Source organism: Phyllostomus discolor, chromosome 6, assembly GCF_004126475.2.
Source record: "Phyllostomus discolor isolate MPI-MPIP mPhyDis1 chromosome 6, mPhyDis1.pri.v3, whole genome shotgun sequence".
Lineage (NCBI taxonomy): Eukaryota > Metazoa > Chordata > Mammalia > Chiroptera > Phyllostomidae > Phyllostomus > Phyllostomus discolor.
Genome location: NC_040908.2, coordinates 107,007,205 through 107,026,014, shown reverse-complemented (window position 1 = coordinate 107,026,014; position 18,810 = coordinate 107,007,205). Strand labels below are relative to the sequence as shown.

General features: G+C 39.2%; 1 long non-coding RNA gene across 1 annotated transcript; it reads right to left on the bottom strand.

Annotated features, from left to right (window-relative positions):
- Positions 1 to 5,440: 5,440 nt before the first annotated feature.
- On the bottom strand, positions 5,441 to 12,714 carry LOC118500989. Its single transcript, XR_004903561.1, has 3 exons — positions 12,705 to 12,714; positions 9,818 to 9,822; positions 5,441 to 5,575 (listed from the first exon to the last, which is right to left on the bottom strand). It is a non-coding gene; the product is annotated as an uncharacterized LOC118500989 (long non-coding RNA).
- Positions 12,715 to 18,810: the final 6,096 nt, after the last annotated feature.

Here is an 18,810-nt window from a genome sequence, read left to right as displayed (position 1 = left end):
CAAAATCAAGGTGTTGGCAAAGTTGGCTCCTTCTGAGGATCTGGGAGAAGAATTTGTTCCAGGCCCCTACTCTACCTTCTGGTGGTCTGTTGGCAATCATTGACATTCCCTGGCATGTAAAAGCATCACCCTGATCTTTGTGTTCTTCTCCACATGGCATTCTCCCTCCATAAATGTCTATGTCCAAAGTTCTGCTTTTATAAGGACACCAGTCATACTGAATTAGGGCTGACTCTAATGACCTTGTTTTAACTTGATTTCATCTGTAAAGACCCTCTTTCCAAATAAGGTCACATTCTGAAGAACTAGGGGTAAGGACTTCAATATAAATTTAGGGGGGAAAATTCAATATATAATAGGTACATAGAAGCATAGAAGTGACACATTTCCAAACTCAGTCCAAATTTAATAAAAGATTTGAGGTGACTTACAAAAGATTCACAAAGCACAACAGAATGAAAAATGTATAAGGATAAAGGGAAAATGTGTTACATTAGCATGCTTCCCTAACATGAGATGAAGCATAAAATAATTAACCAATAATAATTCTAAAATAATTCAAAGGAAGATATTAAATGCAGTTATATCAGAAGTGCCAGGTCATCCATATTCTGTCCAATGGGAGTAACTTTTTTATTTGAGATCTCCATGTATAATATACTCATTCTTTGAAGAGAACTGAATTTTACTTTATTTATGAATTTTTAAAATTTTTATAAGAGTTTACTTGAGCCAAACCGAGGACATGCCAGGAAGCAAGTTCTCAAATGCTCCAAGAGAACTAAATTTTAAACAGTGCAGCAGAACAGTGGTCACCACACACAGGAAGAAAGAGAGAGATGGGGAAGGGTGAGGTACACTGCATGTACATGCCAGAGTAAGTATGGTGAATTTTGAAAATTATGGATGTAAATATGCATGGTAATTTCTTTTCAGTACAAAGAAGCAGCTGAATGAAGAAGGGCATGGTGAAAGAACAGACTATGAAGGTCAATAGAAGAGGATTTGCAGAATTTAGGCCAAACAATAAAGAATAATTCAACCAAACCAGAGTAAAGATGAGTATTGTAGCCACTATTGATCAAAGGATTACTAAAATAAGATTAAATATTTAAACAGGACAGCCCAAAGGCGAGCAACTCCAGAGTATGCAGTCCACACTGAGTACCACTCATGTCTCAAGAGGAACTGCAGTCTGGCTCTGACAGAACCCTGTCATTTATCATTGGTAATATCTTGCTACTAATGACATTTAAATTAATGGTGTTAAGAAGTACAGAACTTTTTTCTTTAAAAGAAAGAAATATATTAAGTAATTTTGAAAAATCTTTGTGTTTCAAAGTCCCTATTGGTATTACAAAGCTCCATAGTTGGGCTGTGACCACTCTTAATGTCAAAAACCCAGTACCCAGAATGTACAAACCACAAGTACGCAATGAAAATAATAACAACAGTGTCCTATCTATTAAACTATGATTTATCACAAACATCTCTTCCACTTATTAATCCCAATATTTTCCTGTGTGCAGCGTTTTAATCGAGTGATAAATTTTATCTAGGATGACAGAGTGCTGAAAGGGATCTTTCTGTCAATAACTTACTCCATTTTCATGTAAAGAAATGTTTATGACCTCAATTCTTTTCAGCAGAAGGGAGATTAAATAGAAGCTTAAAAAATGAGAAAACTAACCTACCCTTTTAAAAATCTTGGATTCATAACACCATGTTCCCCCAGGGCTTTTGAATGAAGTATATAACTCAGCAGTGTTATATATCTACAATAGTAAACATACTGGTCTTATAATGTCCAGGCTGTGGGTGCTACTTTTCAGTGGAAGTAAAACATCTGGCTGCTTAGACTTAACAAAATACTACTACTACTATTAATAATAATACATAGCAGACTTCAACTGGGTTACTGAGCTTGACTATAAAAATTATATTTGTCTGGAATACTCTCTACTTATGCCTGAACACAAATCACATTAATGATGGTATGTAGGGGGAAGGAACAAACATTTCTCTACCTTCGAGTTTCTTCTGGCTGGCCTAATAATTAAATAGACACGAGACAGATTAGCAAGAGAAAAATAACCTGGTTTAATACATACATATGTATGGGAATTCTGCATTTATGGAGAGTCAGAGACCCCACATGCACAAGAGGTTCAGAAATAGAATGGGGGATTGAGATATGCGAGGCCTTAGGAGCTAGGGATGAGGTATGTACCTTGAGAACTTCATAGGGCCATTACAGGATGATAAGGACACATCTTTAGTACAAAGAAGTATACTCTGCCCTATAGACAAGATAACAGTTATCTCTCATACTATTTTATGGGTAAGGCCTCTAATTCAAATTCTTCTAGGTAGTCTAAAGGGGTAAGGTAGGCCAAAGTTTTTCTTGAGCCTGCAGTGGAAATTGCCTTTAGCTTAAAACAAGCTGCATACCACTGGGGCACATCTTCAGCTGGCTGTTTCTGGACCCTCACACATGTACACCACAGAAAATTTATATTATATTTTATTCCAAATAAATTTTATTATACAAATCTACCCTCATAGTTTGTTGCTTATTTAATATTTCATTTATTTTCAACAGTCCATGTAAACTATTTATCAAAGTCCCAGACACAGGAGACTCCTGATCTAGTGTACTTTTCATTAAACTGCAAAATCCAGCAGAATAATATGTGAGAAATACATGATAATAAGAAGATAGTAAGTGCCAAATAACCAGAAAGAAACACAGATGGGACTGGGCAGCTTTCCCAAGAAATAGGAAGAAGAGTACAAAAGAAAAAGGAATGAGCACTCTTAGCAGGGGCCAAACTATGAAAGGGTATCTTGGCAATCCATAGCAGGGACCCATTGTCTTCCGGAAACTGAACTATGTTGCAGCTATCATTTTGTCCTTGTAGAGAGAGACTAAATCTGTTCCCTTTTGATTAGCAGTGGTAAGGAATTTCTTAGAACAATATCTCAAGACCTGTTGTTTTGTTCATAGGCAGAAAGGTAAAGTTTATTTTACAGAGAAACTCCTGTCTTCCAATTCATATACTTCATAGCAACTTCCTTCTTACTGGGCTTTCCAAAAAGGATACTTTTCACTGGCTTGATCCCCAGGTATAGCTCTTCCCTATTTATTTAGGTCTGAGATATGGAAACATTCCTTATTCTGTCAGTTAGGCTAGAACAAAGTTGAAGTTTTTCTACCTAATTTGTACTAAAAACATTTTAAAAAGTAACTTGAAAACTGGAACTAAAAGACACATAGAAAAAATTCTAATCCAAATTTAACTCCAAATGTGACATGTTGGCATGGTTTTTCAGACTTTATAGAGAATGTCACATCTTGAAACCCTCACTTTGAGGTTTTTGTCATCCTTCCCCCATAATTTTTCTCTCCTTTGGATTACCTGCTGTGAAGGGGAAGAAATGGAACAGAACAGATTAAATCTCTCACCAGAAAGGGCAAGTAAAAATGAACTTCACTACGAAGCCCACATCAATATCACTCCATATGCTTGTGTCAGAGTCACAGGCAGACAGGGCAATCCTAAGGAACAGTGCGATTTTCCTGCTATTTCTGAAGGGTAAAGTGGTCTTTCTCCCACTAACCTGTCCTAGCTAGTAACATTATACTACACAAAGATGTTATTTACATATTATTGGCCAGTGGCTCAAAAATCACCTTGTTTTAGTTCAGTTCTTGGAAGACGAAAAGTTGGAAACTCATCAGGAATTTCTTAACCAAATTCTCTTGATTGTGTAGAAATAGACACAATTACAAAATAGATATTTCTGAAGAAAATAAAGTATTCTAGTGTAGGAGGGCATTGAAAATCCCAATATAAATCATAAAAACGTGAAATCGCTCACAACCTTTTCTAAGTTAAAAAATCATTGCTAAATAAACACCTACAACAACAAAAAAATAGTTGTAAATCTAAATAAATACCTTGCATGGGTAATATCTTTGGCAAATAACCCTTTTGAAATGCCCATTGGACTTCAAATAAAACCTAAAATCAGTCTAGATCAGGTCAAGATGGTGGCATAGGTAAACATGATTCACCTTCTCACATAACAACATCAAAATTTTAACTAAAATATAGAAATACCATCACTCAGAGCTGATGCATGGGTCACCGGCCAGCAGTGATCACAGAACGCTGTGGATGGCTCAACAAAACTCAAGAAAAAACATGCACAGAGACAGACTAGTTTCTGTGGGGAAGTAGGGATGGAATGGCCACCCACTCTAGTGGGGAGTGTGCTGATTTACCGTCCAAACCTGCTTTTATTGGGCTTGTTTTGCATAATAATTCAGGTAAAGTACATTACTCATTACGAGGAAGTAAGGAACAATAGATAACAAGGAACTCTGCCCGTCTATTTTGAGTCAGGGTCAAAGAGCTGTAAGACTTTGAGGAACAAACTAACTTACTCCTTGGACCCTTCTCATTCAACTGAGAACATTCTAAACAAAGAAGGTTTCACAGTAATTTACATGTTCTTTCTTAGGCCTGATCACCCGGGAAATCCGCCCTTTTCAGCACAGAGCTGCACCACCCTGTCATTGTTTCAGGCTTAGGTGGAGCAAGGGAACTAAGGCAACCAAGAGATAAGGAGATTTTCTCCCAGATGATGAGAACTCAGGCAATGTCGAAGCCAAGGAGTGAGGGTCCATCACCCCCTTTTGCTGTAGCCCTCAAAGTCCTTCTCTTGGGGGCCTCTCACGTGATCGTGCCTGTCTTAAGTAATTCCCCCCTTGGGGAATCTTACCTGTCTTTGGCTAACCGACCAAGCTTTGGGGTTCAGTTATGAATGAAGCAGCAGAAGCAGCACTCCTGCCAGGGAGATAAGCTTTTGTCTCCTTGCTGGCTTACAGTTCCAAGGGTGTTCCCTTAACCTTAGCCTAGGTGTGGGTTACAGCTTCTGATACCAGGCAGGGCGGTTCCCAACACAGAACCATCATAAATCAAGTTGAATGGAAGTCTCACAAATATGGAATTAAAAAAACATGTCCATCAAGACTATTAAGAGGGGCAGAGTCATAAAACAGGCTAGTCCCACAACCAAGTGTGGTGGATAAAAAGTCAGGAGGGATAGCTCAGGAGCAAAGAATCCAACCCCATACCAGGACCCCAGCACAGGGTTCTAGTGCCAGGAAGGTAAGTCCTCACAACTTCTAGCTGAAAAAACCAGCAGGCATTGAGTTGGTAACAGAAACTTCTGGAGTCCCATCAGTTCCTCTTAAACAACTCGCACAAGGACTTACTGAGACTCACTATGACCTCCAACACAACAGTAGCAGCTTAAAAGGCACAAGTGACATACAGAAAGACCCTAAAGTACCCAGCATCAAGGTGAGAGCTGGAGGAAAGCTTTGTCCTAGAGAAAAAGATGAGCAGAGGCCATTGTCCTTTTCTGAACCCTCCCCCAACAGAGCCACAGACCTGGCAGGCTGGTGCCATATCTGAGACTCCATCAACCTGGCTAACACTGTTTGCCCCTCTCTGGATATCTATAGAGACTCCATCCCATCCAACTTACTGGCCCACCCAAGCTGCTTTTCTATATGAATGGCTGGTCTTGGCCCATACTTCATAATTTCTTATGTCCCATCAAACAAGCAAAAGCCAGACTTAGTGACCTCCATGTCCCAAACCTCTTGCTAAGTGGTTCTAGGCCTGGCATTAGCAACAGCACACCTAGATTCACAGCTTGGCTTTACCTGGGAATTTCTAAGCCCAGCACAAGTAGACACCTGAGATTGCTTTATAGCTTAGGCAGGGTGGCCCTGAGTAGAAACAGGTGGGGGCTGACTTTGGCCTGCACCATCCAAGAAACCCCAGCATCTGAGAACGGAGTGGATGCTACAGACCATGTCAGAGCACCACCACCTTGCCCATGCATAGCTGATCCTGCACAGAGGATGGAGGTTGGTGGTGAGTGGTCACTGCCTGTCCTTGCAGCTGACTGGCCTGGATAAATCCCTCCTATTGATTTTACAACAGAAATCAGGCTCCACAACAAAAGGAGCATGTACTTAACCCGAAGGGTACACCTTGAGTACCCATGTTGAGTGATAGGGGAGGCTGTGCCACTGGACCCTACAGGATGCCTACTATATTAGGCCACACTACCAAGACATGGAGTCAAAGCAGCTCTACCTAATACATAGAAACAAACACAAGGAAGCTGCCAAAATGAGGAGATATAGAAACATGGTCCAAATGAAAGAACAGATCAAAATTCCAGAAAAAGAACTAAACAAAATGGAGATAAGCAGTCTGTTATGCAGAATTCAAATCACTGGTTATAGCAATGCTCTAGGAACTTAATGAGAAATTTAACAATATAAAAAGTTCCATTCAGAAACGAAGGATACACTATTTGAAATAAAGAACAATTTATAGGGAAACAACAGTAGAGTAGATGAAGCTGAGATTAAATCAATGATTTGGAACATAAGGAAGTAAAAAACATCCTACCAGAACAAGAAGAAAAAAGAGTCCAAAAAAATAAGGATACTGTAAGGGCCCTCTGGGACAACTTCAAACATTCCAACATTCATGTCATAGGGGTGCCAGAAGGAGAAGAGGAGGAGCAAAAATTTGGAAATCTATTTGAAAAATTAATAAAAGAAAACTTCCCTAATTTGGTGAAGGAAATAGATATGCAAGTCCAAGAAGCATTGAGAGTCCCAAACAAGATGGATGCAAAGTGGCCCACTCTAAGACATATGATAATTAAAATGCAAAAGGTTAAAGGTAAAGAGAAAAATCTTAAAAGCAGCAAGAGAAAAGCAACTAATTACACACAGGGGATTTCTCATAAAACTGTCAGCTGATTTCTCAAAAGAAATTGTTCAGGCTAAATGGGATTGGCAAGAAATATTCAAAGTCATGAAAAGTAGAGACCTACAGTCAAGATTGCTCTGCCCAACAAAGATATCATTTAGAATCAAACGGCAGCTTTCTAGATAATAAAACACTAAAGAAGGTCATCATGACCTATTATATGAAATGTTAAAGGGACTTATTTAAGAAAAAGAAGATCTCACCCTGGCTGGTGTAGCTCAGTGGATTGAGCGCAGGCTGCAAACCAAAGTGTCGCAGGTTCGATTCCCAGTCAGGGTACATGCCTGGGTTGCAGGCCATGACCCTAACTGCAGATTGATGTTTCTCTCTCTCTCTCTTTCTCCCTCCCTTCCCTCTCTAAAAATAAATAAATAAAATCTTTTTTTAAAAAGATCAAAATTATGACCCATAAAATGGCAATAAATACATATCTATAACAATTGAATCTAAAAAACAAACTAAACAGACAATGAAAACAGAGACGGAATCATGGATACATAGAGCATTTTGATGGTTGCCAGATGGGAGGGGGATATGGGGAAAAGGGTGAAGAGGTAAGGGGATTAAGGAGAACAAATAGGTAGTTACAGAATAGCCATGGGGATGTAAAGTACAGTATGGGAAATGGAGTAGCCAAAGAAATTATAGACATGGCCCATGGACATGAACAATGGTGTGGGGATTGCCTGAAGTAGTGTGGGGTGCTGGGTGGAAGGGGGAAAATTGGGACAACCATAATAGCATAATTAATAAAATATAAGTAAAAAATTTTAAAAAAACTTAAATCACAAACTGATAGATATGCAATGTTAAATTAAACCAGGAGGCCATTATAATGAGGTGGCTCTGTCATGGCAACTTACATAAGCAAACCAAAATCTAAGCCTGAAAATTCCTTAAGGTTATGAAATCAAAATGCTAAGGACACTCCATCACAAAAAGCCACATAGCCTTAATCTATAGCCAATCAATAACTTCCTTACTTTTTTTCCACCTTTTCTCTATGAATGCCTCTTCCCATGCTCCTGCCAGTGAAGTGTACTTAACCAATTTCAGTTTGGTGCAGCTCAGTTTGAATCAATTTTTTAATAGTTCAGGTATCAGAAGAGGGAATCAAGGACTGCCCCCAACCTCAACCCCCAGGAGCAAAAGCAACCAGGCAAAGGTGCCTGTTGAGCCCCTTGAACCCATGACTTTCTCACTACCTTCTGAAGGTGTAGACGAGTACTTCTCAGATTCTAGCTCCACAGCTTTTGTGTTATAAGATTTCAGACTTTATGTGAACATTTATTTTTCTGGATTGGATCTAGAAACTGGCCAGAGTTGGACTGATGTGGAAACCATACTGGGTCTGTGGTCGGACTGAATTTGACCCGGGAAAAGCTGGTGTTCATACCACCTATCCCTATCAGAACCAAAAAGTAGAGACAAGGATTAAATCTTTTTGGGCATTTCATTCAGATTCTGATGATCTAAGGAGAAGGTGGGTTATATACACTCAAAAATCATCTTAACAAACAAAAAAGAAATAAGCAAAAAATCATCTTAACATTTCAAGCTGATCTTTTTATAAGGAGAAGAAAAGGTGTGCAAAAGGTACTTGGGAAAAAGGTTGAATGAATAAAAGGGTAGGTAAGGGGTTTGAAAAAAGCTTAATTAGCTTAGAGTAGAAGTACTGTGGTGATTTTCCTAGTACTTATCTGTTGATCAACAATTCTTTATCTGCACCATGAGTGTTACCTCCCCCATAACGGGAGGGCTTAGTTATCTTCTCCAAGGCTTGCAGACTCCCTGGGGTACAAAGGTTAAATCGCTAGTCAATCTCCTGGAGTCATGCATTCCAATTCCTGGAATAACAACTTCCACATACATTAGTCTCTTAAGTCTAAGATCTTAAAAGAGACTAATTCGTAAGACTTAAGGCTAAGATCTTTAACTCTTGAGTTACAGCATTCCACAAGAATTAATAACTTAAGCTTATCAACTGAGTCTAAAATCTTTAATTCTTCAGTTCCTTTATCAGATTCATGGTCAAAGTAATCTGGTAAACTGGACTGGGTCCCAATGTGAGGCCTCCAACTAATAAAATTTAGTTAAGACTGAACAAGCATGTTAACATTACCAAAGGTGATCTTGAAATACAGTGGCCAATGTGAAGAACTTTTAACCTAGGTAAGTTTATTCATTTATGAGGTGTCCTAGAGAAAAAGGAGGTCTCATCCAAGCATTTACTGTAAATGGTAGAGGAAAAATTATTTTTTGTCTTCTTTATAGTTTTTCATGACTAAGATGGGACCAGTGGGACACCTTACTCATTCCAGAACAGATGAAACCCTGGGAAATCTGGCAGAAGCCGGCAAAGGGTGAGAATTCTTACTTAAGTCCGCTATCCCAGGCCTCTCTACTTGAGGTCAAAAGGGGAAGTTAAGTTTCACATTTTCTCTTCCTTTCCAAATTCACATTGGCAGGGAAAATATTTATAAGAATTAGGTCTTTGAGTTGTTGAAACTGAAGACCCTTCTGATTTTGATTAAATTTGGCTTTTATTTATTTTTATTATTATTTTTTTAGAAAGAGTGGAAGGAAGGGAGAAAGAGAGGGAAGGAAACAGTGTGAGGGAGAAATATCAGTTGGTTGCTTCTTTTACGTGCCTGAACTGGGGATAGAATGTGAAACCTAGGCATGTGACCTGATTGGGAATCAAACCAGCCACCTTTCACTTTGCCAGACGATGCCCAAAGAACTGAGCCACACCAGTCAGGGTAATTAAATTTAGCTTTTAATTCTAACTCTAGGAATCATCTCTCTCTGTCTCTCAGAGATATCCCTCAGATACGTAGACTTTTCCCACATAATTACCTACCCCCAAGCAGCAGGAGACAGTAGCCCACACCTGACTAATGGCCACATGGTTCAGACCTCTGGCTGGCTAAAGGTAACATCTTGACTTAACCTATGTTTCAGTTTCTGAGCCCTAAGATGGAACAAACCCTTGGCTACATTTCTGTAGCCAGAAAAGACCTTAGCACTGTCCTTAGGGCCTGAAGAAATGATTGATTACCTGTACCTAACCTCTAACCAATGAGTTCCCAGCACAAACTCAAACCCCTAATGCATGGTGTCTTATAATTTTGCCCTACATAATCTGTAACTGATATAGAAGGCAGTTAGACAAACATGAGCAGAGTAGGAATGACAGGCCAAGTACAGAAGGTCACCAGGACATAAATTCCCAGGTGCTTAGCAAAGAGCAAAACTGAGAAAACAGAATTGGAGGATGGGACCTTGCCCCCAGGGTGATCTTTCCTCCCCTAGCATATTGTTGGTCATGTGATTTAGACCCCTGACCTTTTATATCACTGGTTATGCAGCTGGGACCCTTCTCTGACCTTTCCTCCCCTTGTATGTCGCTAGCCATGAGGTAGATCCCCAAGGAGGTAGAATAAGGGGACGAAAGAATAGCCTTTTATAACTCCCAAAAAAGCCCTTGCAAGACCACTCCTTTAGGCATTAAGCCCTCAAGTCGGTGGGGTTTTGGCTCATATCAAATAATCTCAATAACAAAGCCTCAGGTCTGTTGACAGAGTTTTGGTCAAACTAGAGATGCATTCTAGGCCTCTGTTGTGTTTCAGCTCCAGGTCCCAGGAAAGCAGCAAGGCCAGGCAGAGAGCTGCCAGGGCAGACATCATGACTGGCTGTGAGGATCAAAGTCACCCCTGCCCCAGCACTAACCAATCAGTACAGATCTTGACCCTAAAAGGACACACCTGGAAAGCTGATGAATACTCAATTGAGATCCTCCCCTGGGACCTTCTCTAACATTCCTACCTTTGGAAAACAGATAAAACCCCTTAAGACAAAGGACCCAGTGCCACCTCCCTTTCTCAGACCTGCATGTTTTCTCTTTCCCCTTTTTTCCTTCAGGCACATACCTTTGCTTTCTTTCTCCTAAATTCCAAGGGCCCTTGTTTTTCCTCTGAAACTTTTTTCCTGAGTTCACACAGCCCAGGTGGCTCACTTCTATTTCTGTGACTATCTGTATTGCCACCAGTCAAGGCCAGACAGGTTCATGGGATTCAGGCAGATGGAAGAACATTCACAGAGCCATTGGGATGTCTGACATGCCTTTATTCAAAGGTGGGGGATCCGTGCATGCTGCAAAATGCATGTCCCCCTGCATATCACCTGTCCCCTATCTTTCTCCCAGGACAAAGTCCCAACTCCAACTCCCTTATATACTAAATACAAGCAAAGCCAGCAGGGAGCCAGAATATTGTGTAATACAATAAGATGCTGTGCATACAAGCCCATCAAGGTTATGAGAACACTGCTTCTTAGGCCCATTTCCAAGGCTATGGGAAACTGCTTCTATTAGTTGCCCAGACACCTAGGTGAGGAAGTCAGAGTGCCTCCATTTACCCTACACTATCTAAATAAACTTGAGCTTATATTTGAGATTTTGGCTCCAAATCCTTAGCCAAACTCAAGGGCTTGGGTCTAACATCTGTTGTCATTCACTGTTACCATACCAGATAGCTGGTAAAACATTATTTCTGTTTGTGTCTATGAAGGTGTAATCTCAGGAAGAGATTAACATTGGATTCACTAGGTGGAATAAAGATCTGCCCTCACCGACGTGACTGGAACAGTAATAGAACAAAAAGATTAAGGGAGGGTGAATTCCTTTTCTCTCCTTGAGCTGGGATGTTCATCTTTTCCTGCCCTCTGATAGTGGAGCAACAGTTCTCAGAACTTGGGGATCTATACCAGATAGCCCCCCACCCACACACCTATCCCTTCTCAGGCCTGTGGACTTGGACTGAATTATGTCACTGGATTCCCTAGTTCTGCAGCTTGCAGACAACAGGTTGTGAGACTTATTGGGCTTTGTAGGGTAAATGGAGTCAGTCAGGCTCCCTCACCCAGATGTCTGGGCAACTGAGAGAAGCAGTTTTCCCACAACCTTGAGAATGGGCCTGATAAGCAGTATTCCCATAACCTTGAGTGGGCTTGCATGCACAGAATCATGCTGTGTTATACAGTATCTTGGCATCCTGCTGGCTTTGTGTGCATTTAGTACTTAAGGGTGTTGGGACTCCTTGCTGATGTAATGTGTGACTGCTTGTATCACCCCACCCTTGAATAAAGGCATGTCAGAAATTCCCATGGCTCCGTAAATTTTCTTCCGTCTGCCCGAATCCCTTATGGACCTGTCTGGCCTTGACAGACTGCAGCACAGGCTCCATAACTCACTTCTGTACCACATCATACATATAGATGGGGAGGGAGGAGAAGAGAATATGTGTGTGTGTGTGTGTGTGTGTGTGTGTGTTTCCTATTGATTCTTTTTTGCTGTAGAATTCTAATAGAGGTGAGTAGTAGACTTCTCTTTGACCATGTGAAGTTTGAGCAACCTAATAGACTTCCAGGTGGAGAGCTCACTTAAGAAATTCAGTATTTAATTCTGGATTTCAGGGGTGAAGTCTGAGCTGACAATAAGTGAAAAATGGAAGATTCTATCAAGAACATTGATATTTAGTAACACTATCTTCTAAAATGAATCCATTGAGTTAAAAATAGTTTATTTTTCACTTCTCTAAAATCCATGCTGGTCACTCTCTAAGCAATGATTCAGGAATTGACATTCTTTTCATCTTGAGGACATACCATCCTCCAGGGCTTCTGATTCCTCTGCTAGACCCCATGCATTCAGCAAATGATTGTGGTGAAAATAGAGAGTGGAGGGTTGTGTAGGAAGTTTTTAAGGGCTAGGCTTGGCAGTGACAAATACCACTTCCATATTTTATTAGCTTTTATCTAGCTTCAAGATAGAACAGAGACTTTTACTCTCTATCTATATTCCCAGGAAACAGGAAAATGTGTTTGGTGAATTTCTAGCCAGTTTCTGCCAGAGATAAAATTTGAAATCTCTCAAGAGATACTATAAAATAGAGAAAGCACAGGGCCAAAGGAGAACCTTGATCTCTCTCATGATTTAAAAGAATGGTCCAGAAGGAGCTGGCAACCAGAATGAGAAGGAATGCCAGTCAGTATGTTACAGGGTGCAGCCAAGAGGGGGGACCCCAATTGGGCATTTGAAATGGGGTCCAGAACTCAAAGTGTCCAGGAGATTTTAAGATGTCTTCACCCCTTCACCCACAGGCGTGAGTTGGGGGAAGGGGCACACAGAGAAAGAACATGCAGGGCAGCTTTGCAGCTAATCCATGGCATCATCATTTAACATACCTATAGCCTTTGGCTGGTCACTTAGATATGCTAAATAGCTATGGCCATGCTCTAGGCCAGGGGAATGGAAAGGGACCTCCCCCAAGATGTGACTGGGGGGCAGGTCCCCCAAGTTACAGCACCTGTGTGGGAGCTCGGAGAAGGTTGACTCCATGACAGGGGGTCACACCTGCCCAGACCCATGATGGCGACCAGGAAAGCTGGAGAAGACAGCAGATTGAGGGCAAGTGTAGCTGAGTGTAGGAGGAGTCGGAAATGGGGCTGCAGAGGAAGATTGGCGCGGGGATTTAAACCCAGACACGGCAGCCACTGAAGGGAGAAGCACACGGTTTTGGCTGAGTGGGGTCTCCCGTGGCCCTGGGAGAGAGGACCACATGTCTTTGCCAGAGTGGGGACCCCCGCAGCTTTAGAAGGGGGAACCACCACCTGGTTTTAGCAGAGATCCTGGCGACACAGCTGAGGGTGCCAGGAGCCCAGGGAGGCCTCCCAGTCAAGACGGAGTACTGACTGGGAATAACCAGAGGACTGCCTGAGCCATGGACTTCTATTTCCTTTCATGAGATACGGTACTTTGGACTGAGCAAAGGGGGAAGGAAGGACTGTGTCTGTTCGTGGGTGTTTTAAAGATACTTTAGGATTTTTGATAAAGACATTAGGTCGCTACTTTAAGTTTGTATAGCATTAAATAAACATTTCCTTTCCTTTTCACAAATCTCTGGCATTGAGAGACATCTTTCCTCTGGTGGTGGACATAATGGACCTGGGGGCTTCTTTCAATAATAGTATATCATCCCAGGCCCCCTTTGTTTGTTCTGTAACAAGTATGAGAGAAGTAGTATCATGACAGGATAGTAAGAAGCAAAGAAAATTCTTGGGCAAGTGGGATGGAAAAACCAACACCAGAAAATTAAACAAGGCCAAACAGTTTGAGCAACTTACAGCCAGCTGGTGAATCGCAAGAACTTATCTCCCTTAACCCAAAACACTTGAGAGTAAATGGTTTATACCTCTCCTCCATAATCAGAGAATACATAGCTTAAATCACCCTGGTGCGGACTTCTTTGAAACTTCTCCTTGAAGTTGGGAAATACCACAGGTGTGTGAGGAAGGGAGGAATGCTAATGCCAATGGAGCGAGAACATCTGCCCAAAGGGTGTGAGTTTGGGGAGGAGCTGTACTACTCTTTCAGCTTCCCTACTCCTTCCTCCCAAGAGAAACAGCATGTCCGTGCTGCCCCCTGAGGAATTTTCCCCTCACAAATTCCCATGTTCCCCCCATATCAACTTGCTTCTGGAAGCTCAGGAGAAGGTGGATATTAGGGTTTTACCTGCCACCTTCTCAGATTGCTGGCCTCTGATGTGAATAAATGTGCAGTTATAATCCAGTCCCTGAACAGCGACAGGCAGCCCCAGCACCAGATCCGGTTGCCCTCAGGTTTCGGTGCGATCTAGTCTAGAAGAGAAAATGTCAAGAGAATAACTATTAAATATGCCAAACTATCTAAGTGTCTATACTGTGGCATTTTTTTCTTTTAAATGTCCTTGAAAGCAGGTTATTAGAAAAAAACCTATTCACAATTTTACTTCAATTTTTATTACCAACATTTGGTTGACTGAAATCACAACTTAAATTCCTCCTTAGCTTCTTTAATTTAGCATAGATATTTTATTCTATCTATAAATCTAACAAATTTTAAGAATAACTATGAGGACTTTTATAATCTTAGTCTTATTTTACACACTTAGTTAATTAAATACTGTTAAACATTTTAAACAGTATTTATACATTTAATTTATTCCATTAATTTTTGGCACTTCAATTGTCTGTCTAACAAACCTTCTCAATACTTAAAATTAATTCTTGTAAGTCTATAAATTAAATTTATAATTATAGGGAATCTTAATTTTTTACAAATTTTAGTCAAACTGCATATAAATACAGTAAGTAATTTCAATTTAAGACACAAAAGATAAACTCAGTTACTCAATATACAGGTTATATTAGAGTCAAAGCTAACTGAATAGGCCAAATTCACCCAAATATCAGATATCACATTTTTTGAAATATTAAATATGAATAAATTTCTTACACTTAATGGATTCAATTACCTATATATTTCTGTGTTTAAATCTAAATATTTAAAGGTAAAAACATGCTTCCCTGGCTAGTGTGACTCAGTGGATTGAGTGCTGGACTGCAAACCAAATGGTTACTGGTTCAATTCCCAATCAGGGCACATGCCTGGGTGTCGGGCCAGGTCTCCAGTAGGGAGCACTCAAGTGACAACCACACATTGATGTTTCTTTCCCTCTCTTTCTCCCTCTTCTGCTCTCTAAAAATAAAGAAATAAAATTTTTAAAAATATATTTCTTCACACAGGGAAACATCTGTGTCATCACAGAGTCTTCAAGGACGCTCTCTTAGATGTTTGAAATTTGCATATTTACCTGAGATACTGACAGCTATGCCTGTGACACAGTAACTATATCAACTCACTAAATAGTCTTGCAGGTTTTAGATTCCATGCTAGGGTTTAGATACTACCTAATTCTTTTCACAAGGCTCTGCAACCTTGCTTAAGTAGTGAAATCACTGAATTTGATTTTCTTTAGTCCTTAATGTTATTTAAAATATCTTCCTAGATAGGTCTAAATACTTCTGATCTTCATGGAAAAACTACATTCTTGTCATGGACTTTCTATTTGGCAGGAATAGCTGTTTTATGGGTCTAGATAACTCTCATGGTTATACAGTTTTACTAAGTTCAGTTATTTCAGAGAAAGAGAGAGAGAGAATTGGCCACTGCCTTGAGAAGAGAGTTTTCTATGGGGTAGTTAGGATTATAGAAGAGGTAAAACTGAACAGTTCACCTATAATTACATATGTGAGTAACTGAGATAGATTTAAAACCAAGTATGTATGTTTTTAAAGTCACAACTTTGAAAAGATATACTTGTATGTGTAAATCTTTGTTTTTTCAACATTTGTTGTTTATTTTTATTAGATGAATACCCTAAATGAGTCTAAGATTTAGTGTTTTAGAAGCTAAATTTTTATGAATTTGGACCTTTTAACCTCCTTTAGTTTTTAGAGTTGCCATCTACTATTTTTATTCTAGTAAATATTTAATGTGTGAGCTACATTTTAACAGTTTAAGTGCACATAAAGTATTGTTATTTATACTTTACAGTATTACCTATAGGCATAATGTTGTGTACCAGATACCTAGAGCTTGTTTATCTTGCATAACTGAAATTTTATAGCCCTGAAGTGACTCCCTGGTAACCACCATTCTATGAGTTTGACTATTTAAATGCTATATGTAATTAGAAGCATGCAGTATTTTCCCTTCTGTGATTAGCTTATTTCACTCAGCATAATGTCCTCATGGTTCATCTTGATCTTGTTGTGTCACATATAGCACGACTTCCTTCTTTTTTTAAAGATAAACAATATTCCATGTATGTATGTACCACATTGGGATAGACATTTAGGTTGTTCCCATATCCTGGCCATTGCAAACAGGGCTGCAATGAACCTGGAATACTAAGGTATCTGAGATCCTGCTTTCAATTCTTTGGGATAAATACCCAGAAGTGGAACTGCTAAATCAATCATACAGTAGTTCTTACTAAGTTTTCGAGGAACTTTCAACCTGTCTTCCATAGAGGCAACACCATTTTCCATTCCCACCAACAGTGTAGAAGGGTTCCAATTATATATATATTTTTAAGTAAAGAACAACAAAGATTGTAGCTTTCAGTTTCTAGTTTGAAGTAAATAGTGAATGAAACATGTCTCCAATTCATATTGCCTTTCCCCCCAAGAAAGTGTCATTTTAATTGAAATTTCAGTTTACTGTTCCCCATATTCTTTCAAGAGCTTTGAAGAAGATATTACTTTAGAAACATGCTAACTCAATTTCCTTCAGTTCAGTCCTTAATAGTACATATTTCTCAGAATTCCAACTAGGGACCTTCAAAACTATGACCTTTACTTATATTTCTGTCCATTCATCCTTGACTGAGTACTTACTTTTATATTCCAAGCAAATTACAACCATTTTCACTTTACCCCTTACAAATCATACACATCTTGCTTGTTAGCACACTAAAATGACTAAAATTCTATGATTATTCTACTATCTGTGGAATAAAAAGGCCCTTTCTACTTCATTATGCTTTTTATTTTTTAAGTTCTTAAGAGCCACTGTTTCCTTTTAAATGTTTATTCATGACAAAATTTCCAGTGCTACTTTCCAGACAGATTTCATCTTTATTCAACATGTTAAGTTTTGCCCTGGCTGGTGTGGCTTAGTGGATTGAGCACCAGTCTGCTAACCAAAAGGTTGCCTGTTCGGTTCCCAGTCAGGGCATGTGCCTGGGTTGCAGGACAGGTGCCCAGTTGGGGGCACATGAGAGACAATGAATCAATGTTCCTCTCCCTGTCTTTTTGCCTCCTTTCCCCTTCTTTAAAAATAAATTTTAAAATCTTTCAAAAATATTAAATTTTTATAAAAATCAGATAACACATAGGAATTTTTGGTAAGCTTAGAAGTGAAAATTGTTTTAAACATATATTATTTAAAATATTTTACAAAAAAGCTATTGAAATAATAAAGGTGATAACTTGTGCACTGATATAAAAGTTTACAAAATTGAGCATACAAAAAAATTTAAAATTTTTGGCATAACTATATATAAGAATGTGTACAAAACAAAAAGAAAAAAGCAGAATACACAGTTAAAAAATGGACAAAACACTTGAACAGTCACTCTAAAAACGTAAAAATCCAAATGCACAGCAAACATGAGAAAATCTGCTACATTTTATTAGTCATAAGGAAAATAAAATTTAGTTAGCAAGGATAAGAAGGAACTGGAATTTCACAAACAGTTCTGGTAAGAGTGGCGCATAAAAACTAGAGCATGTTCTAAAGCTAAACATAAATATACCTGTGACTTCCAGATAAATAACCATAGAAATAAATACATATGATCTCCAAGAGATATGCACAAGAATCTTCACTGAAGCACAATTTCTAATAGCTAAGACATGAAAACAATCTAAATGTCTATCAAGAAGAGAATATATAAATATTAATAAATTGTGGCACATTTGTACAATTGGTTAGTACTGAGAATGAATGAATTATTCCTACATGGAAAAATATGGTCCAGTGGTATTAGGAAGTCTGCCCCTACCAGGTTATAAGAGGGAATTATGGGCATCTCTTTCCAACTGCACATTCAGTTATATCATGTTGTTAGTTTGAAATCTGCCACAGTGGGAGTACTTGAATCATGAAAGTCAGAAAGTGCTATAAGTGAGGGCTTTTTCCATCCTCGGCAGAGGCAATTTGCTAGCACACTACTGAAGGTATCTCACAAACATAATTCTGAGTAAAAGAAGCCAAAAACATATATATATATAACATATACACACATATACATGTATACATACATATATAGTTAATATAACAATATAGCCATTATTAATATAACAAGAACATTTTGTTTTACGTTGATATAACCTGGCAGTCAAAGTGAGTGGACTGGAATGCTCATATGTGAACAATGTTGACTTCACTGTACCAGCCAGTAGGAGCAGTAGATGCTGTTGAGTGAGCATGTGTACCGTGTGGCCATCGAATTCAAAATGACTGAGCAAATAGAGCAATGAATCTGCATATTTT